At 38.4% G+C, this 23730-nt stretch overlaps 1 pseudogene; it reads right to left on the bottom strand.

Annotated features, from left to right (window-relative positions):
• Nucleotides 1-1066: 1066 nt before the first annotated feature.
• LOC139872150 (vacuolar protein sorting-associated protein 53 A-like) lies at nucleotides 1067-22995 on the bottom strand (annotated as a pseudogene).
• Between the last annotated feature and the right edge of the window lie 735 nt (nucleotides 22996-23730).

Genomic DNA, 23730 nt, shown 5'->3' with positions numbered 1-23730 from the left:
AACGTCTCTAACCAAGCTCTTGATACCACTTGTTGAGAAGAGAGGATCACCTGGACGTTGAGAGATACAAATTTGAGAGAAAAACAACTCTATTACTCACAAGAATAGATTTACAAAGTATTACAAAACTCTTACAAAAAAACTCTCAAACTCACACACACTATCTAGGTTTTGATTACACTTCTCTGAGTGATTTTTGGGATTATTTACAACTGAGGTTTGCACCTCTATTTATAGTAAAAATTCTATGGCGGTGGAATGGTGTGAACGGAGAAGGTTGACGGCCGTCATCGTTATCAACTTTGCTACTTCCATATGAGTTGTCAAGGTTGCCTACTTTGAATATCTAGAAGGTGGACTTCTAGATTGTAGGCTGGAAATCTTCAGGATTATTACCACTACTGATAAAACAATCATAGCCCGTCACCAGTCATTCGTCTTTCAATCAAGCTAAAATTCGTCTCAATGTAAAACAAGTTTATCACAATTTGCACCTAATTCAAACTCATTTTATCAACAACAATTCATGCAGCAACAATAACAAATACCATTAACCCTCATCGATATACCATATCACCCATATTTTTCACAAGAACCATTTCCGTTTGACTAACAACAGTTCTTTTCACAACAACAAATATCATACATTCCATAACTACCAACACAACCAACTATTGATTTCGTACCCAAAACCGAACAAGCAACAAAACGAAAAGGAAAGAAAAGGTAGGTGAAATAAGTGAACGCCCAAAACGTCAAGTCATGCATCGGACAAAGGATTAAGAAAAAATACTAGCGGAACGTTGGCGCGATGCTTCGGAAAATCCGTTAATCGGAAACTCGCAAACGGCAGATTGTTTTTTGGGATACGATATTAACCAACTATAATCGTTTTGTTGATCACAAAAGGAACATTGATCAATTAACGAAAAATGGGGGAAGATGTCAAAATGAAAGATATTGCAAAAAATGATCATCATTCAAATAATTAACAGCAAAATGAGTTATTAGCAATAGCAAAGAATAGAGTACGAACAAGTAGAATCTGAAAGTTTAGAGAGTTCAGAGTTCATGGATATTTTCAGGCATTAAATAATTTCCTAAAAGGTCCATCCTTTCTGTCTTTTGCAGCTTCAGTCAACGCAAGGAACCTTTTGAATCCAGTTGTGGCAGCACCTCTACCAAGTGCAGCTGCTCTGGTAAGCACATCCTCTCTCGACGCGATAACCGCAGCTGAAGATGATGTGGCCGTAGGAGGGGGCACTGGAGCGATGGCTACCTCGAGCGATGCCTGCATTGCCTGTGCGGTAACGGGTGATTCGAGAATCCCGGATCCACGTTTGTTGAAGTCATCTAATATGGTCTGTTGGTCAGCCTTCTTCAGTCCCTGTCGAATGAAATGGTCAACAATAGTATAAAACGTCTTTTGATACTATAATTACATATGTAGCATTAATACCATTTTCCTTCATTTCGGGTCTCATTTTATATGTTTCATTGCTCAATTCACGAATAATTAAAGGAAACTGATTAAAGATAGGCAAAGGTGACAATTATAACCCATTTAATTATGAACAGGTAGATTTGTTAAGGGTGACAATTACCCATTTACAATTATAGCCCATTTACAATGAACAGGTAGATTCGGGTTATGCTTTATTTCTAATATGTCAAATGAGTAAAGAAGTAAAATCGAAATATACCAAAAAGGGAATGGTTCGAACGCATCAAAAGTCACCTAGAGTATAAGTTTAATACCAAAGGGCTTCTGGCCCAGCGGTATCAAGGAGTCGCGGTTATGAGTTCGAGTCCCGTCGTGGACCAAAATGAGTGTGTGTGTGTGCGCGCGCGCGCGTCTGTTTGCAGTTCAATACAAAAAGTATAAGTTTAATGCATGCGATCAACTAAATTGCTCTATTAAAAGATGAATGTAGTGTAATATATTCATCTAATTATATATGTGACATATTAGAATATCGACATAAAGTTTTTTCGGTCAATCTGCCCAATTTAAACCATGCATGTAGCAGTTGATGATGAAGCAAACCTTGAGTTCTAGAATTCGTTGAAACTCTGAGAGTGTTCCTTCGGGTATAAGTGCTCCATATGTATCTGCCACTGAATCAATGGGGGACAAGATAACCTGTATATATCTATCTGAGATGAAGTACAATTGTCGAAGTATTATTTTTATTTTATTTTATTTCTTTTTTAACAGCGAAGCATTATTTTCATAAGGGAGATATTAATTGTTCAATCACTTAACCTTCAATAGTGCTTCGGCTTTGCTCATCTCACGGCTTACAAATATTGCATAACCATTAGCTCCGGATGTCTATTTGAGAAATGGATACTCTAATTAGGAATTATTATAACATTATTACAAACGGGGATAGAAAATTTGGTTTGGGTCAACCCAAATATCAAATGTAAACGATGGACAAAGTATTTCGTGTCAACCCAAACCGAAGTCTCATGTTAAAACCTGTACCAAAGAATTAAAATTTTTGATCCATTACCCAACCTGGCCGACCCGCCCATTTTTCCACCTCTAACCACAACAATCTTATCCAAAAAGTAGTGTCACATATTCACAAGTATCAAATGTCAAACTAAAATCCAAAAAAGCTATTATACCTGTCTACCAAGTGATGGAATATCTAAAAGTATTGTCTTGACAGCCTGAGTATCTAACAGCATCTGCACAAGAACAAATTATATTTTAGAATTTAATTGAAAATTATATTTTACTTACCGATCATTGCATTATTTATGCATGCCACTAGGAAGGTAAAGCTCATTACTTGTTGAGCTACAGTTTCTGATATGTGCCTGCATTTGAAGACGTTGAGGTAGAAACGAGGACCCAAAGATGATGCAAGCTGCACCATTTAATCAAATGATGATTGATAAATACATTATTGCAACAACCGTTATAACTTACTATAAGTTATAACAAACTTGAGCTCAACTCAATTGCACCCCTATGCATGCACAAACAGGAAACTTTCGAAAGAAAGCAAGCACAGTAGTCTGTTTTAAATCAAATAAATAAGCAACTCTATAAAAAAATAAGACAAATTTTCAAGACCGAAAACTATGAATTGTCATCACAGAAAACACAATACACGCGGAATAAAAACAATATTCACCTTATCTAAAAAGAACTGAAAATAAATTGGAGAAAGGAGGTTTCCAAGTATCGGGACGCTACCACTGAGGATCATATTTATGCTATTGACATACCTACAAAAAAAAAAAAAAAAAAAAAAAAAAAAAAAAAAAAAAAAAAAAATTTGTCATACAAGGAAATGGATTCCAAAAGTTGAGATTTTTAATATCAAACTTGCATCTTACTCTGATTGATCGCCGACACTTTCAAGCGTACCCCAGGGAACACGTGTCATTGCTGCCATTTCGACATCAAATTTGTTTTCAACGCCGTGGACTAAGGTTACTAATGCTTTTGTTATAACCGCTGAAAATTCATCCTGTGTAAACAAAAGTATAAACATGAAAAGGGCGTAGCTATGAACGAGAGAGATACCACGTATTTCTAATAGATGTGGCAAATTCGTCTTTCTGTTACCTAGGTGGGTCAAATAAAAACAATGAGAAAAATGGATAAATGGGTCCACGATTAAGACTTCAATCAATAAGTGTTTGCGGCTCAAGCTGACCCATTTTGACACCTTACCCAACCCACCCATCTTGTCAACTCTACTTACTAAAATTACCTGCACTTCTGACATATCCACTGCTTCACTCAATTGGGAATCTATTATCTTCGAGACATTCTCAGCCAACTCGCCAGCCTGTATAAGCAATAAAATCTCAATTAGTCAGAAAAAAAACTTTCTAATACAGTCAAACGCTCGTGCCTTATTATTGATACCGTCAAACGGGTTATGTGAATGCAACATTTGACTCCAAACACAAATAAATGAATGTACTTGACGCCTAGTGGCAAACCTAAAAGGGTAAATTAATTAAAAACTTTCTGTTATATAATGAACTTACCATTTTATGACAATATTCTGCAGTGTTCACAATATAGCATATCAGCCTTTCATCGTTATCAGATGTCTGCATTTGAAGAAACACAATATTAGCATAATAGCAGAAGCAGCAGAAAGCAATAATGTAATAAAAACTTGATAATACCTTAATTAAAAGCTTCGTAGCATAAGCTCTCAGAACCCTTTGAAAGACCTATTTAGATAAATAAAGCCTAATTATCAAATAAACGCTCACTTCTATACGAGTTCATAAAAGCGCCCAGACCGTATGAACTTTTATATGCCAAAACGAATAACATTTGAACGATTATTCCAAAGCATACCTTGAATAAGTTTAAAAGTGTCTGGTTGTTTGTCAAGGCACAACACCGTTTTAAGCTCCTTCTGATGATCAGAAAGACCTTTAGCAAAAGATATTTAATAGCATAGCAAATTATTAATTGATAGAAAAAGAATGAAATAATTAAGTCTAAAATACAGTGAAGTATTTAGAATTTTTATATCAGCGTATCTAGTAACTTGCCTGCATACTACTAGATAAAATGTTAGTGTGATTTCCATCATCCGTATCCCATGTTTCATCCTGTAATTTATGAACACGTGTCAGAAAGTAACATCAAAGGACCAAAAAATTGTTGCGACTGAAATATAGACTGATGATACTACTTGAACAAGCTTCTCCAAATGCTCCATAAGATTCCGTTCTTCTAATTCGACATATACAATCAACCGTGGTTCAAAGCAGGATGATATAATGCCACGAAAATTGAACTGCAATAACCACGGAAAAAAATATGTTGAGTAGTAGTGTCATTAAAGATTTTGAATTTCAAAATAAAGTTGGATGAAAGTATGAAACAAGTGTTGGGTTTATATTTAAGTTTCCAAATACGAGGAATACTTAGCTCAAATGTCAAAACTCAACAAATTAGATCCAAAATGCTTGTTGACTTGGTCAAGCATTCTAGGCATTTTGAACTCCAAGTGCAGATCCATTTTTTGATTAAAAGAGAGAGATCAGAGAGTTTTAAGAAAAAGGGAGAAAACCCCAATTTTCGTTTTTAGCTACAGCAGTCCATAAAAGAGACGATCCCCGGAGATCCGACCGTTGAATCTTCTTCATTTTTGGGCTGTGTCTTCCTGACATCAGTGCCAACATTTTCAACCGTTGAATTCGTCTAAAGAGGTCTGTAGCTCGTGATTTTGCTGCTGGAACAGAGAGCAGATTATTGGGTGATTCATTCATCTTTTATCTTTAATTGTTTCATATACTTGTTGATTATTGTTGTTCAAGAGTATGATGATGTTGTATGCCTCTAGTTGATCTAGAGAAGGATTATTGTATTGCTCTCTTTGTTGATGATAGTGGAATTTAAGTGCTTACGAGTCCCGTGGTTTTTACTCTCGATTTTGAGAGGTTTTCCACGTAAAAAGTCTCGTGTGTATTGTATGTGCTTATTTATTTCATATTTGCTGATTTGGGACAGAATTGGGGCTGATTTGTGGTGATTGTGGTATAGCTTATTTGTTAGCATCCTCACGGGTTCATACGGGTCGGGAAAGTATTGGTCAAACGGGTTTGTTTCCGCTTTGTAGATTGTCCGTTGTGATTATTTTTCCATCAAATTAGTATCAAGAGCTAGGTTATTTGATTTGACTTGTGTGAAAGATGGAAGCTAATACAAGTAAAATGATTAGTTTAAATGGTTCAAATTATCATGTTTGGAAAGGCAAGATGGAGGATCTTCTTTATGTGAAAGATTACTATTTGCCTGTTTTTACCGAGGATAAACCTGAGGAAAAATCTGAAGCTCAATAAAAAATTTTGCATAGACAAGTATGTGGGTATATTCGGAAGTGGGTTGATGATAATGTTGTGAATCATATTACTAGGGAGACTGATGCTAAAGCCTTATGGAAAAAGCTTGAGCAGTTATATGAACGAAAGACTGGGAATAACAAGTTGTTCTTAATTAAACAGATGATGGCTTTGAAGTATCATGATGGGACTCCTATTACAGATCACCTAAATTCATATCAGGGTATTATAAATCAGCTTGCAGGTATGGGTATCAAGTTTGAAGATGAGATACAAGGTCTCTGGTTACTTGGTACATTACCGGACTCTTGGGAGACTTTTAGGACATCTTTGTCCAACTCTGCACCAAATGGTACTATCACTATGGAATTGGCTAAGGGTAGTATTTTGAATGAAGAGATGAGAAGAAAGTCACAAGGTTCTTCTTCACAGTCAGATATCTTGGTCACAGAAATGCGGGGGAGAAGTCATAGTAGAGGTCAGGGTAAAAGAGGCAATCATCGTAGCAGCTCACGCAAAGGCAAATTTGCTAATGTTGAGTGTTATAATTGTCATGAAAAGGGGCACACAAAGTGTTATTGTCCAAAGTTGAAGAATGAGAAGAAAAAGGCATATGACAAGAATAAACAAAAGAAAAGTGATGGTGGTGATGATGATAAGGTTGAAGTTAACGCTATCACAGATGAGTTCTTTGTTTGTATTGATTATGATATGATCAATCTTACTCATGATGACACGAGTTGGATTGTTGATAGTGGTGCTACATGTCATGTTGCAATATGCAGAGATCACTTCTCATTTTACACTCCAGGTGACTATGGATTTGCTAGGATGGGTAATTCTGGGTTATCAAAGATCGTTGGTATTGGAGATGTTTGTTTGAAATTTGACACGGGAATGGAGTTAGTTTTGCATAATGTAAAACATGTTCCGGATATGAGACTTAATGTTATTTCAACAGGCATTCTTGATGATGATGGTTATTATAACGGTTTTGGTAATGGTATTTGGAAACTAACTCTTGGTTCTATGATAGTGGGAAGAGGCAAGAAAGACTCAAGATTATACATAACGCGTCCGAAGATCATCCAGAACATTGTTAACGCAGTGGACAATGTTGATTCTACCGAGTTGTGGCATAAAAGACTTGGCCACATGAGTGAAAAAGGGATGTCTATCTTATTTAAGAAGAATGTGTTGTCGGGTGTTAGTGATATTAATTTGAGTAAGTGTTCTCACTGTTTGACAGGGAAATAGACCAGAGTTGTGTTTAAGAGTCATTTTCCTTTTCGAATGGAGAACGTACTTGATCTGGTACATTCGGATGTGTGTGGGCCTATGAAGACTAGGACACTTGGTGGATGTTTCTACTTTGTTACATTCATCGATGATCATTCCAGGAAGGTGTGGGTTTATACCTTAAAGTCAAAGGATCAAGTATATGAGAAGTTTAAGGAATTTCATGCACTAGTTGAAAGGCAAACGGGGAAGAAACTCAAGTGTATTCGGACTGATAATGGCGGTGAATACATTGGCAGATTTGATGCTTATTGTAAGGAGAATGGTATTCGGCATCAAAAGACTCCACCAAAGACACCTCAGTTGAATGGCTTAGCAGAGAGGATGAACAGAACTTTGGTTGAGAGAGTTAGATGTTTGCTTTCACATGCAGGGTTGTCTGATTCCTTTTAGGGTGAGGCTTTAAATACGGCAGTTCATATTATTAATCTAACCCCTTGTGTTCCTTTGCATTTTGATGTTCCTAACAGGGTTTGGAGCGGCAAAGATGTTTCTTACCGTCATTTACGAGTTTTTGGATGTAAAGCTTTTGTTCATGTTCCCAAAGATGAGAGGTCAAAGCTTGATATGAAGACTAAGCCATGTGTATTCCTCAGCTATGGTGAAGATGATTTTGGGTACAGGTTATATGATTCAGTTCAGAAGAAACTTGTACGAAGCCGAGATGTTGTTTTTACAGAAGATCAGATGTTAAAAGATGTTGAGATGACAGATTCAGTTCCTCAACCTAGTACTGATCTTGTTGATTTGGATCCAGTTACTCCACAATATGTTGGAGATGATGTTCAGAATGATAAACATGGTACTGATGTTGGTGATGCTCCGGAGCAGGTAGAGATTCCAGTACCAGATATTCCTTCATTTGTCCCACTTAGGCGGTCTACTCGAGACCGTCATCCTTCTGTTAGATATTCTGCTGATGAATATGTACTACTCACTGATGGGGGAGAGCCAGAGTGTTATGCAGAAGCTATGAAATATGAGCATAAGAAAGAGTGGGGTGAAGCCATGCAAAATGAGATGAATTCCTTACATGAGAACAATACTTATGAGCTGGTGAAGTTACCTAAAGGCAAAAGAGCTTTAAGAAACAAATGGGTATTCAAAGTGAAGACACATGAGCTTACTTCACAACCAAGGTACAAAGCTAGGTTAGTCGTTAAAGGATTCAGCCAGAAAATGGGTATTGATTTTGATGAGATTTTCTCTCCGGTCGTGAAGATGGGATCTATTCGAGTGGTTCTTGGGTTAGCTGCTAGTCTTGATCTTGAGGTTGAACATATGGATGTCAAGACTGCTTTTCTTCACGGTGATTTGGATAAGGAAATCTACATGATGCAACCTGAAGGTTTTCGGGTTAAGGGTAAAGAAAATTATGTTTGTAGACTTCAGAAAAGTCTATATGGGTTGAAGCAAGCACCGAGACAGTGGTATAAGAAGTTTGAGTCAGTTATAGGAAAGCAAGGCTACCGAAAGACAACTTCAGATCATTGTGTTTTCTTTCAGAGGTTTGGTGATGATGATTTCATCATATTGTTGTTATACGTTGATGATATGTTGATTGTTGGTAAAAATATTAAAAGAATTGCGCAGTTGAAGCGAGAATTGAGCAAGTATTTTGCTATGAAAGACTTGGGACCAGCAAAACAGATTCTTGGCATTCGGATTTCTAGAGATAGAGGTGCTAAGACGTTACATATATCACAAGAGCAGTACATTGAAAAGGTGCTTAGTAGATTCAACATGGAGAATGCTAAAGTGGTTAGTTTCCCTCTTACTAACAACTTTGATCTAACAGATAGAGATTGCCCTACTTCAAAGGAGGATGTTGAGGAGATGGATAAAGTTCCATATGCTTCAGCGGTTGGTAGCTTGATGTATGCTATGGTGTGTACTAGGCCTGATTGTAAGATCCTGTTTTCTTTGTGGGTTTGGACGCCGTCCAAACATTTGGGACGCCGTCCCAGTTTGAAGACATGGACGCCGTCCAGCATTTTGGACGCCGTCCAGAATGGCTGGCAGGCATGTCTTTTTGCTATTAATTATTTTAGATGGGTATTTTCGTAATTTTACTTCTTGGACGAATTTTAAAGCCCTAGATCAGTTTTGGGAGCCTCATTACTCCATTCACAACCACCAAACATCATCTACTTTAATTCTAGAGAGAGAGTGCTCTTAAGTGTGAGAAAGCTCAAATAGGAGAGGAAGAAGCTTGTTTCGGGTTCTAGCTCGAGCATTGAAGTTGTTCATCTCCTCGTTAGCTTCGTTTTGATTGTGGTGGTAAGCCCTAAACTTGATTTCTCTAGTTAATATGTTTAAGGGTTAGGGTTTGGGTTAATGTTGTACATAAAACCCATGTATGAGTGATTTGGGGGTTTTGGGTAAGTTTGGGTCATGAAGACCCAAATGGTGACTAACTTAGGGTTTTGAAATGTTGAAATGTGTAAATGGGTCTCAAAGGCCTAATAGATCACTAGTACACCTATAGTTAGTGTTAGTGGGAGTCATTTGGATTGTGGGTGACCCAAATGGGTATGTTGACCTTGAAATGGGTCAAATGGGTCTTTGATGACCTAGGTTGTCTTGCATGCGTGAAAATGAGTCAACTTGATGTTTAAATGTGTGTTAAGACCTTAAATGGCTAGAATTAGGGTTTTTGGTGAAGTTAACCCATTATTAGGGTTAAAGGTGCAAAATGGGTCGGGATTGCACTTAGGGTCAAAAGACTCTAGATTGTTAAGTGAGTTGCTTGACCGACTTGAGTTGTGAATTGATTATGTGCTAAAATGTAATAGGTACGTTACATTGACGTTGCAAGTTCGGTTATCTTACACGAAGACTTTGAGGTGAGTGGAATAATTATATGTGTAGGTATATAATGTATCTATTTGTTGTAGCGTGAAATGTGTAGTGTCGAGGTGCTAAGACACCATGTTTCACGTGAAGAGTGTAGCATCGAGGTGTTAAGATGCCACTCGGGTGTAGCATCGAGGTGTTAAGATGCCACCTAGGAGTGTAGTGTCGAGGTGTTAAGACATCACTCCGTAAAATAATGAGTGTTGCATCGAGGTGTTAAGATGCCACTCGGGGTGATGTGCCGAGGTGTTAAGGTGCCACCCTAGGGGTTAGTGGTGCGAGGTGTTAAGTGCCCTAACGGATGTTATGAACACCGATGGTGTTTTTGCGAGCGTCTTTCCCTTGTACTATTGGTTAACCATGGTTATTTGTGTTGTAAGCATATTATATTATTCGAGTTATATTTATATGCGGTTGTTATGCTAGCTTGGGGGTATTGGTGAATTATAGCTTGTTATGGCGACGGTAAGCTAATGATGTATGCTAGCATGTTTGCGGTTGTGTAAGTGTATGCAAGTAGGTATAATTATATATGTATTCGTATAATTATTGCATTCACTAAGCTTTGCTTACCCTCTCGTTGTTTACCTTTTTTTATAGGCACGGGCGTTGACAAGGGTAAGAGCGTTCAATTGGATTAGTGATCTCCCGCTTGTCTTGTTAGGGGATGCTTTTGGGTGTTAGCTTTTGGAGTTCGACCGAGATTGGGTAGTTTAACCCCAAACACCATGATCTAGTGTCATTTGGAACTTAAACTTATATTTGGTCGAAACTTTTATTTTTGAACGAAACTCGTAAAATGGGCGATGTGGGCCCGTTGATGTAAAACTTGATTTGATGATGAAAATCTCTTAGTTCCACTTATATTGACTTGTGGTAAAAAGGGTTTCGTTTGAAAATGTCGGGAAGCGGGTTTTCCGCTCGTGTGAGTTGGACCCGTGATCAGTAGCTGGAAGGCCATTGAGACGCCGTCCCAATTGATTGGACGCCGTCCCAGTTGTGTTGAGCTGGACGCCGTCCCAAACTTTGGACGCCGTCCCATATTTCTGAGCTGGACGCCGTCCAGATGCACTGCCATAGAATTTTTTTTTTTGGTACGCGTTTTTGGGTTTATGAAGTCGGGTTGTTACAAGTGGTATCAGAGCATGGTCTAAGGGATTTAGGTGACTTGAGATAGGCGCCTAGACTTAGACTTTTTGTGTGCGCATTTATGCGGGACTTGTAGGACCTTGGGTCGGGTCGGGATGGTTAGTGCATAGGTTTATGTGAACTAATCATGCGCTATTTGTTGTGTGTGTTTAGCAAACATCAAGCGAGATGGACGTTGTACTAGCGAGTTAACGTGACGTGCTCGCGTAGTAATGACTAGCTACCATCACTACGAGTGCAAATCGTGTCAAACAAGTAATATACGACGATTGTTGAGCGAGATGGAGTAGTGTGGCGTATATGTATGTATATATGTAATCTGTCCTTCCGTTTTGTGGTTTAACCTAATTCGTTTTATAGAATGAAGACGAGAAACGGTCCCGAACATGATAATGGAAGTACACGTGGGGACGCCGAGTTCTCAACCAAGGTCGAGGCCGTCTTTAAGAAGTTAAAAGCGGATTTTCTTGCGGACGTTCAAAAGGTCTTTCAAGATTCGGTTGATGAGCAAATAACCGATCTAATTAATGAACGAATGAAGGCCACCATCGAAGAGGCCCTTGACGCTAGGAATATCTATCCTCGCGGTGAAGGAAGCGAAGGAAGGCGGGACTTCCACTACAAGAACTTCAAGGATGCTCAACCCCCGATGTTTAATGGGGTGCGAGATCCTTTAAAAAGTACATGTTGGATCTCCGATATTGAGGGAGCTTTCCGTACCGCGGAATGTCCTCCCGAAAAGAAGACGAGGTATGGTTCTAGCATGTTACGCGAAGAAGCTAAGTTGTGGTGGGACGATAAAATCAACTTGTATGGTGAAGAACAATGTATGGGCTTGACATGGGAGGAGTTCAAGAAAGAATTTTTCAGAGAATACCGAACTTCATCCGATCTCGATAGAATCCGGGACGAGTTGCACCATTTGCAACAAGGTTCCATGGATTTGGTTACCCTCAAGTTTACATTCTTGGCAAAGACTCGTTTTTGCCCGGAATATGTTGGTGATGATCATAAGCTCATGAAGGATTTCTACCGTACTTTGAATGATGAGTACAAGGGGAAGATTAGTCGGGGTATGGCTAAGTCTTTTGATGAATTATTCGAGTTGGCTCGGGGTTTTGAGCCGGAGGTTCCAAGGAAGAGTGATTTCATGTTTTCCAAAAGAAAGTTTGAAGGTTCTAGTTACTCTAACGCCTCAAGCAAGAAGAGCAAGAGCAAGAGCAAGAGGGGGGCCGAAAGTGTCAATAGTGCGAAGAAGGGCACCACCGGCGGGTTTTCTTATACGTGCTACAACTGTGGGCAACCTGGTCATATGGCTCGTGAGTGTCCGAAACCACGTTCCGAAAACAAAATCACTTGTTTTAATTGCGGCAAAGAGGGGCATAAGAAGCCGGAGTGTCCTGATTTGCGAAATGATAATGTGAAGCGGTTAGAGAAGGCGGCGGGTACGGCTAGGGGTCGCAACTACTTGATGACTAATGATGAAGCCAAACAATCGAACGAAGTTGTCTCAGGTACTTTCATGGTTAATTCTAATCCGGCGAGGATTCTTTTTGATAGCAGTGCAAATTTGTCGTTTGTGTCTCCTAAATTTGTGCCTAAACTTGATAGACCATTAGCTAAGTTGAGTCGTCCGGTAGAAGTCGAAATAGCGAACGGCAAGACGGTGCTAGTGGTTGATGTGTGTGAAAATTGTGATGTTGTTTTTGGTGCCGAAACCTTTAAAATTAATCTTATTCCAATGACCTTGGGCGACTTTGATATTGTCGTTGGTATGGATTGGCTTGATCATTATAGAGCCGATATTGCATGCCATGATAAGTTTATTTGTGTGAAGACCCCAAGTGGGGGAGAGTTGATTATTCATGGTGATAGGCGGAGGAGACCGGTGCCGATATGCACTTTTGCACGGGCACATCGTCATGTTGTTACCGGTGGCATGGCTTTCCTTGCTCATGTTGTTGATAGTTGTAATGAGCCACCACCTATTCGTGAAATTCCGGTGGTTAATGAGTTTGAAGATGTTTTTCCGGATGAGTTACCGGGTGTTCCGACGGAAAGACAAGTTGAATTTCGCATCGAGTTGGTTCCGGGGGCTACCCCCATTGCTAAAACTCCTTATCGTTTAGCGCCAACGGAGATGCAAGAGTTGTTAAATCAAATTCAAGAATTGCTTGAGAAGGGTTTTATTCGACCGAGTGCTTTACCGTGGGGCGCTCCGGTGTTATTTGTGAAGAAGAAAGATGGTAGTATGCGTATGTGCATTGATTACCGTGAGTTGAATAAAGTGACGATCAAGAATCGTTATCCATTACCTAGGATTGACGATTTATTTGATCAACTTCAAGGTGCAACGTATTTCTCTAAGATCGACCTACGGTCCGGCGATCACCAAATGCGGGTCCGTGAGGAAGACATTGAGAAAATGGCTTTTAGAACGCGGTATGGGCATTTTGAGTTTGTGGAGATGCCTTTTGGTCTTACGAATGCACCGGCGGCATTCATGGATCTTATGAACCGAGTGTGCCAACCTATGTTGGACAAGTCGGTAATAGTGTTCATCGACGACATACTAGTGTATTCGAAAAGTATGAATGAACATGAACGTCATTTGCGTGAAGTATTGAAGACCTTACGAAAGGAGAAGTTGTATGCTAAGTTCTCCAAATGTGAATTTTGGCTAAGGGAAGTCCAATTCCTTGGTCATATTGTGAACAAAGACGGTATTCAAGTAGATCCGGGGAAGATAGAGACGGTGAAGAGTTGGGGACGACCGACTACGCCTACAGAAATCCGAAGTTTCCTCGGATTGACCGGTTATTATCGTCGGTTTATCCAAAACTTTTCTAAGATTGCTTCTCCATTAACGAAGTTGATGAGAAAGAATGCTAAGTTTAATTGGGAGAACGAGCAAGAGATTGCTTTTCAATTGTTAAAAGAGAAGTTGTGTCAAGCTCCGGTGTTAGTGTTGCCGGAAGGGGTAGAAGATATGGTGGTTTATTGTGATGCTTCCTTAAATGGTCTCGGGTGTGTTCTAATGCAAATAGGTAAAGTCATCGCTTATGCCTCTCGACAATTAAAGGAACATGAAACGAGATATCCGACTCATGATCTTGAGTTGGCGGCGGTTGTGCATGCGTTGAAAATTTGGCGCCATTACTTGTATGGTGTCAAGCGTACAATTTATTCGGATCATAAAAGTTTGAAACATCTCTTTAATCAACGAGATTTGAATTATCGCCAACGTAGGTGGATGGATGTGGTGAAAGATTATGATTGTGAGATACTTTATCATCCGGGTAAGGCGAATGTTGTCGCGGATGCGTTGAGTCGAAAGAGTCAACATCCGGCGATAAAAGTGGGATCGTTACGTTTGATTATTTCCAACGATTTTCTTGAGAGGTTTGGCGAGATTCAAATAGAGGCTTACGTTCACAACAAGCATGCCGAACGAATCGTGGGCCAATCGGAGTTCATTACTATGGGCTCGCGTGGTTTGTTGTCCTTTCAAGGAAGGGTGTGGGTGCCTAATATGGGTGATTACCGACGGGTTCTACTTGATGAAGCACATAAGTCAAAATATTCCATTCATCCGGGCGCGACAAAAATGTATCATGACTTGAAGAAAGATTATTGGTGGCCGGGCATGAAACGTGATGTTGTGAAGTATGTTGAGCAATGTGTCACGTGTTTACAAGTAAAAGCCGAACACCAAAAGCCGTATGGTAAGTTGCAACCGTTAGAAATCCCGAAATGGAAATGGGAGCACATTACCATGGATTTCATTACAAAGTTACCTAAAACGGCGAGAACCCAATTCGATTCGATTTGGGTTATAGTTGACCGATTGACAAAAAGCGCTTTGTTTCTTCCCATTAAAGAAGCGATATCGTCAGAGACCTTGGCTAAGTTGTTTATCAAGGAAGTGGTCTCGCGACATGGGGTTCCTATATCTATTATTTCAGATCGAGATACCCGTTTTACATCTCGGTTTTGGGAAAAGTTTCATGAAGATATGGGTACGCAATTAAAGTTGAGCACGGCGTATCATCCTCAAACGGACGGTCAAACCGAACGTACGAATCAAACTTTGGAGGATATGTTACGGGCGTGTATTATTGATTTTGGTGGTAGTTGGGACGAGCACTTACCTTTGGTGGAATTCTCGTACAATAATAGTTATCATACTAGTATCGGGATGCTGCCATATGAGATGCTTTATGGGCGTAGGTGTCGAACCCCAATTTGTTGGGGTGAAGTGGGACAAAAGGAAATCGGGAGTACCGATTTGGTTTTGGAGACGAACAACAAGATTGATATATTCGGGATCACTTGAAGAAGGCTCAAGATAGACAAAAGTCGTATGCCGATAAACGTAGACGAACGATCGAATTTCAAGAAGGTGACATGGTGATGCTTAAGGTTTCGCCATGGAAAGGTATTATTCGATTTCGAAAACGGGGAAAGTTAGCTCCTCGGTTTATTGGGCCATTCAAAGTTTTAGCTCGTGTTGGCGAAGTTGCTTATCGTTTGGAATTACCCGAAGAACTTGCGGGGATCCATAATACATTTCATGTTTCCCATCTCCGTAAGTGTCTTGCGGATGATTCTTCGTGGGTGTCGTTAGACGAGATTGAGCTAAATAATAAGTTAGAGTATGTTGAGGAGCCGGTTGCTATACTTGATGAAAAGGTTAAGAAATTGAGAAATAAGGAGGTGACGACTTTTAAAGTCCAATGGCGTCGAAGTATAGGCTCCGAGTTTACTTGGGAGCCCGAAGAGTTTGTCTTGGTTTATCTTCCTGCTTGTCATGCGGCGTGGATTGCGAGGTCGCAATCCGGTTCAAGTGGGGGAGAGTTGTAAGATCCTGTTTTCTTTGTGGGTTTGGACGCCGTCCAAACATTTGGGACGCCGTCCCAGTTTGAAGACATGGACGCCGTCCAGAATGGCTGGCAGGCATGTCTTTTTGGGGTATTTTCGTAATTTTACTTCATGGACGAATTTTAAAGCCCTAGATCAGTTTTGGGAGCCTCATTACTCCATTCACAACCACCAAACATCATCTACTTTAATTCTAGAGAGAGAGTGCTCTTAAGTGTGAGAAAGCTCAAATAGGAGAGGAAGAAGCTTGTTTCGGGTTCTAGCTCGAGCATTGAAGTTGTTCATCTCCTCGTTAGCTTCGTTTTGATTGTGGTGGTAAGCCCTAAACTTGATTTCTCTAGTTAATATGTTTAAGGGTTAGGGTTTGGGTTAATGTTGTACATAAAATCCATGTATGAGTGATTTGGGGGTTTTGGGTAAGTTTGGGTCATGAAGACCCAAATGGTGACTAACTTAGGGTTTTGAAATGTTGAAATGTGTAAATGGGTCTCAAAGGCCTAATAGATCACTAGTACACCTATAGTTAGTGTTAGTGGGAGTCATTTGGGTTGTGGGTGACCCAAATGGGTATGTTGACCTTGAAATGGGTCAAATGGGTCTTTGATGACCTAGGTTGTCTTGCATGCGTGAAAATGAGTCAACTTGATGTTTAAATGTGTGTTAAGACTTTAAATGGCTAGAATTAGGGTTTTTGGTGAAGTTAACCCATTATTAGGGTTAAAGGTGCAAAATGGGTCGGGATTGCACTTAGGGTCAAAAGACTCTAGATTGTTAAGTGAGTTGCTTGACCGACTTGAGTTGTGAATTGATTATGTGCTAAAATGTAATAGGTACGTTACATTGACGTTGCAAGTTCGGTTATCTTCCACGAAGACTTTGAGGTGAGTGGAATAATTATATGTGTAGGTATATAATGTATCTATTTGTTGTAGCGTGAAATGTGTAGTGTCGAGGTGCTAAGACACCATGTTTCACGTGAAGAGTGTAGCATCGAGGTGTTAAGATGCCACTCGGGTGTAGCATCGAGGTGTTAAGATGCCACCTAGGAGTGTAGTGTCGAGGTGTTAAGACACCACTCCGTAAAATAATGAGTGTTGCATCGAGGTGTTAAGATGCCACTCGGGGTGATGTGCCGAGGTGTTAAGGTGCCACCCTAGGGGTTAGTGGTGCGAGGTGTTAAGTGCCCTAACGGATGTTATGAACACCGATGGCGTTTTCGCGAGCGCCGTTCCCTTGTACTATTGGTTAACCATGGTTATTTGTGTTGTAAGCATATTATATTATTCGAGTTATATTTATATGCGGTTGTTATGCTAGCTTGGGGGTATTGGTGAATTATAGCTTGTTATGGCGACGATAAGCTAATGATGTATGCTAGCATGTTTGCGGTTGTGTAAGTGTATGCAAGTAGGTATAATTATATATGTATTCGTATAATTATTGCATTCACTAAGCTTTGCTTACCATCTCGTTGTTTACCTTTTTTTATAGGCACGGGCGTTGACAAGGGTAAGAGCGTTCAATTGGATTAGTGATCTCCCGCTTGTCTTGTTAGGGGATGCTTTTGGGTGTTAGCTTTTGGAGTTCGACCGAGATTGGGTAGTTTAACCCCAAACACCATGCTCTAGTGTCGTTTGGAACTTAAACTTATATTTGGTCGAAACTTTTATTTTTGAACGAAACTCGTAAAATGGGCGATGTGGGCCCGTCGATGTAAAACTTGATTTGATGATGAAAATCTCTTAGTTCCACTTATATTGACTTGTGGTAAAAAGGGTTTCGTTTGAAAATGTCGGGAAGCGGGTTTTCCGCTCGTGTGAGTTGGACCCGTGATCAGTAGCTGGAAGGCCATTGGGACGCCGTCCCAATTGATTGGACGCCGTCCCAGTTGTGTTGAGCTGGACGCCGTCCCAAACTTTGGACGCCGTCCCATATTTCTGAGCTGGACGCCGTCCAGGATTCTGGACGCCGTCCAGATGCACTGCCATAGAATTTTTTTTTGGGTACGCGTTTTTGGGTTTATGAAGTCGGGTTGTTACACTGATATAGCTCATGCGGTAGGTGTTGTTAGTCAGTTTATGTCAAATCCGGGTAAGAAGCATTGGAAAGCAGTTAAATGGATTATGAGATACTTACGAGGTACTTCAAAATTGGGTATCACGTTTGGAAATGGAGAACCGATGCTTGTTGGTTATACAGACTCAGATATGGCAGGAAACAAAGATAACATGAAGTCCACTTTTGGATATTTGATGACTTTTGCAGGGGGAGCGGTTTTATGGCAATCAAGGTTACAAAAGTGTGTTGCATTGTCAACAACCGAGGCTGAGTATATGGCAGCAACAGAAGCGTGCAAAGAACTATTGTGGATGAAAAGGTTTCTACAAGACCTTGAATTTAAGCAATCACGATATGTAGTTCTTTGTGATAATGAGAGTGCGATTCATTTGGCTAGAAATTCTATGTATCATAAGCGGACAAAACATATTATTGTGAGGTATCATTGGATTAGAGAACGTCTTGAAGATGGTTTGTTTGAACTTGATAAAGTTCATACAGATGATAATGGTTCCGACATGTTCACAAAGGCTTTAGCAAGTGAGAAGCTCAAGGTATGTTGCTCGATCGTCGGGATGGCGATCCCTTCCTCATAATTGAAAAGGGGAAGATTTGTTGGGTTTATATTTAAGTTTCCAAATATGAGGAATACTTAGCCCAAATGTCAAAATCCAACAAATTAGACCCAAAATGCTTGTTGACTTGGTCAAGCATTCTAGGCATTTTGAACTCCAAGTGCAGATTCATTTTTTGATTAAAAGAGAGAGATCAGAGAGTTTTAAGAAAAAGGGAGAAAACCCCAATTTCCGTTTTTAGCTACAGCAGTCCATAAAAGAGACGATCCCCGGAGATCCGACAGTTGAATCTTCTTCATTTTTGGGCTGTGTCTTCCTGACATCAGTGCCAACATTTTCAACCGTTGAATTCGTCTAAAGAGGTCTGTAGCTCGTGATTTTGCTGCTGGAACAGAGAGCAGATTATTGGGTGATTCATTCATCTTTTATCTTTAATTGTTTCATATACTTGTTGATTATTGTTGTTCAAGAGTATGATGATGTTGTATGCCTCTAGTTGATCTAGAGAAGGATTATTGTATTGCTCTCTTGTTGATGATAGTGGAATTTAAGTGGCTTACGAGTCCCGTGGTTTTTACTCTCGATTTTAAGAGGTTTTTCACGTAAAAAGTCTCGTGTGTATTGTGTGTGCTTATTTATTTCATATTTGCTGATTTGGGACAGAATTGGGGCTGATTTATGGTGATTGTGGTATAGCTTGTTTGTTAGCATCCTCACGGGTTCATACGGGTCGGGAAAGTATTGATCAAACGGGTTTGTTTCCGCTTTGTAAATTGTCCGTTGTGATTATTTTTCCATTAACAAGGTGAAACTGCATTGCAAATCTTAGACATTTAAATAAGAAACAAGTAATTAACAACGTATAAAGTGACACTAATTACAAGGTAAAACATACCCCAGCTCCGGGTACAACCTTATCTTCATTTGCATCTTTATCCTAACATCAGAAAAATAGTACGTAAAATGTGACACCATTTACAAGCAGAAAAAGAAAAAGTGAAGATGGAATTAGAAATTAAGTGGAAATATGTAAATTAAGCAACAAGTATCACATACATCATCTTCGTTTCCATGACGTGCAGCCAGTTTTTTCTCGTATTTCTTTCGTATATCTATTACAATTTGATTACTGTCTTCTCCTTTGTATACTTCATCAATGTCGCTTGTAATGCTTTTGGTACCGATACCACCACCAAATTTTTCAGCTAATTCTTCCTCAAATTCTATTGTTCGTTGCAAGGCCTGCACATATGAAACTCGATTTATCATGGCAATTTAGTAATCGACCGGATATATTATTAAACTAACAAATGTTTGATGAGAACACTGATCCATTTTATTATGACAACTCATCACCATTTGTTGGTTCCAACTATTTTAACCTCACACTAATAATATGGATACTAGAAAAGCTACAATGCAGGTCGATTTTAGAACCTAAACTATTTTAAGAAAAAAAAATAACAATCAAATAATGCCACTTCAGCATTTACCAGCAATAGTGTTCCAACGTCTGGCTTCTCTTTCAAGCCGTCAAAGATCTCCATAAGCTGTGTCCTAACATCAAGAAAACTTATTTACGAGCTTATAAAATTTGATTTAGCAATTAATGAAAATGAAATCACATAAGCAATGCTAAAATAATGGTCAAATGATTAAAAAGCATAATATTATACTGTGTCTTAGAACAAAAAACGTTAAACCTGGTCAATTTGCAGAATTGAATACACATAAGGTAATCGACATGCCAAGAAGGAGGAAAAATTTTCCATATCTCTACATTTGTTCGTAATCGACGTTTAACCCAAGCATATCTCCTCTCTGTTTTATCTAGCTTTGCTAGCTCTAATACAATCCAAAAAGTGTTTAGTAGAAAGGACATCAAAGTTATATTGAAACACCAAATTCGCAAATAGTAATGGAAAACAAACCAGCTCCTTCAAATATTTGTCGATATGAGATAAGCTCCCTATTGCAAAAGTTCTTCACCAATTCTTCCCTCACTGATGGCTCGAGTGCATCAACAACCAAACAAGCATCTGATAAATGCTGCAACAAATTACTTTCCTCTGATTCTTAACCTGCCTAAGCTGAGATTAAACAGTTGGAAAATATTAAAAAGTAATATGATTCAATAAAATATCAAATAGGTTACGGACGAAAATAACAAGCATAAACACACTACAAATAAATTGAGCACGTATTAATACTAGTAACAAATTCCATAAATATTTAAATTTACATACCTAGAGAAATCAGAAAACACATGAGACTTGAGAATTTGTTTAATGTTCTTGAACTTCTCCCTTAGCTCAGAGATCTTCGGAATATCTCTATACGCATCTAAATGACTACATAACTGGTTGACAGCCTAAAAAACATAAGATTATAAATTAGTGAGTAACGAAAAATATTCCTCCATTTCAGTGTATATATTAAATAGCATTATATAATGGTTAAATCAATATATTGTAGTAGATTAAGGGGATTACTTAATATAACTAATTAATTGTCTTTATCATATATGAGATACAAGTGATTCTTATGTTACTTGTACATGAAAACTAGTCGATATCCAGCTTTACATACCTCTACCTGCGCAGCAGCCTCTTTATATTTTCGTTTTGAAGCCAATACTTGAAGTTGCTCGATAGCAGAGACTGGCACAGTTAGTAGGAATTCGTGGTAAGAACGTGTAGACTCAAAACACTAAACATATGATTCTGTATGGATATAATGTCTTCTAAAGTACTCCAAGCATACTACACTTCACTGGAAATAGTGGCTTAAAAATGCACTACGCATTATTTCAAAAAGCAATATGAGTTCATTCCACTTCTTCATTTATTCGGTCACTTTTTATGTTGTTAAAACAAACAGAATGGTAAGAATAGGAACACTGTTCAAAGAATAGTTAATTAGGTGTCCCCTTATCTTTAAAGATAAATTTTACCTGCTTAGTAACTTTTCCACACAAAAAAAAACAGCTAAATATTTTTTTACCAACCTAGCATGGTAAGACGGTGGAGAGCCGTGATGGTGGTTGTTATATGTTTCTTTGCACAATCCAGCTTTTTTATGTCGCGACATATTTCTTGAACCATTGTTTCACTTTGCTCGGATTTGGTTTTGATTTCTTTAACCTTATACATGAGTTCCTGCTAAAAATAAAATACTCAAGTTTAGCACACGAAATATTAAGTGCGTAAACCATTGAAACAAGGTTAACAAAACTGGCATTATAAACAAATGAATAAATAAACTGCCAACAAATCTCTAAATGATGACGGACCTCCACAGCACAGGTAGCTGCAGCTAGATCTTCCTTTGCTTTAGTTCCTGAATTACTCTGGATACGAAAAAGTAAAACAATCACATTACTTAGGTAGTTAGGTTACCCCAAATAAGGCAACATTATGAAATCTTATGAACACTTAAAATGATGATGATCATAAAAAGGAAATTAACTGACACTTTAGTATGTAACCAACTCAAACTCCAACCGTTACTTTTTTTTTTTTTTTTTGGAACAGCAAACACATACACCCTTTTTGTCCACGACGGGACTCGAACTCACAACCTCATGGTTGGTGGTTGGTGAGCTCACTTGATACCGCTAGTCCAGAAGTCCTTTGGTCCAACCATTACTTTACTTATTACATAATTTTAAAAAGAAAAAGAAAAGATCAAAAAGAAATGTCATATAACCTGTTGACGGACGGCTGCTAGAATTTCAGCATCCACAACACGAATCTCACTGTGTATTTTCTGCATCAGTGGCTCAACTCCCGACAATGATGCTTCTAAATAACAACCAAATGTAAACGTGAACGTATAAGATTTTTTCTGTGTTCAGGCTACCAGGAAAGGGGAGTACTTTTAGTCAGATGTACGCTGCTTATATGGGTTATCCCGTGGCCGTTTTTGACCCTTTGCCTAGCCACCCATGATGCCGAGGTTTGAACCTGAGACCTCTTGTAAACCTCTTGTAACGAAATCAAGACCCAAACACTAGACTATCTTAATAATATAAATAATATATTAACGGCGACCAAGTTCCAATATTAATCCAAGACACAAAACTCATACAAGAAAACGATTTAAAAACACAACAGAACTAGAGTTAGGATATCATGATACACTTTAGCATTCTATATACAACCCTAATTAAGTTTTCGCATTATGTCCTTCACTTATGCAATAATTTCTCTAGATTGTAGTAATGTGCAATATCTCATTAATTAATGATCTGATTTAAGAAAACACTGACAAAAGGTAAAATAAACCAACCTGTAGGAAACATCTTATTGATGTAGTCCATAGTACTAGCCTTCTCCATTTCACTATCTCTCAAAAATTCTACAAAACTCATAATAGCAATTACATTATTAAAGAATTATAAAAAGTAAATACAGAATTGAAACAGTAAAATGTATGTATGCACACATCAATTGACGCTTGAAATTATACATAGTATGTATGTATGTATGTATGTATTTATATGTATGTATGTGTGTAGTATTATGCATAATGTAGGTATGTATGTATATAATTTTCATGTATGCATGTATATGTACCAAATTAAAACTGAATTACTAACGGTAACAGAGATCTAACATGCAGTCGATGAATTGAAATGAGTAATTCACAGTTTAATCGCCATCGAAATTTAATTAAAACAATTCTAATGGCTGGCGAGGTTAATGGAAGTTTTTTCAGGCATAACTGTGGCGTAATAAGTTTGGGAAAAAGAGTGTAATGGGATCGTCAATCGTGTTATGTAATTTGGTAATTTATTTTAGGTTTGTTTAGTTGAAAGCTTTTCCTAGTTTTTTTTAGGGATTTTAGTTTTTATATTTTATGAAAAAATTTATATATAATAAAAAATTGTGTTTAGTTAAAAAGAGCTTAGTTTTATTTTTTATTTATTTTTTATTATTTTTTTTGTGACAAAGTGAAAAATTAAAAATTAAGTAAACTAGCGTTTGAAAAAAGTTTCTAGTTTTTTGTCATTTTACTCATTATTTTAACGGTTTCGGCTTACTCTGACAAATACCTAAATACATATAAAACG

This window comes from Rutidosis leptorrhynchoides, chromosome 10 (assembly GCF_046630445.1).
Source record: "Rutidosis leptorrhynchoides isolate AG116_Rl617_1_P2 chromosome 10, CSIRO_AGI_Rlap_v1, whole genome shotgun sequence".
NCBI classification, from domain to species: domain Eukaryota; kingdom Viridiplantae; phylum Streptophyta; class Magnoliopsida; order Asterales; family Asteraceae; genus Rutidosis; species Rutidosis leptorrhynchoides.
Note: the sequence above shows the minus strand (reverse complement) of the source record. Positions and strands in the feature narration are given on the sequence as shown.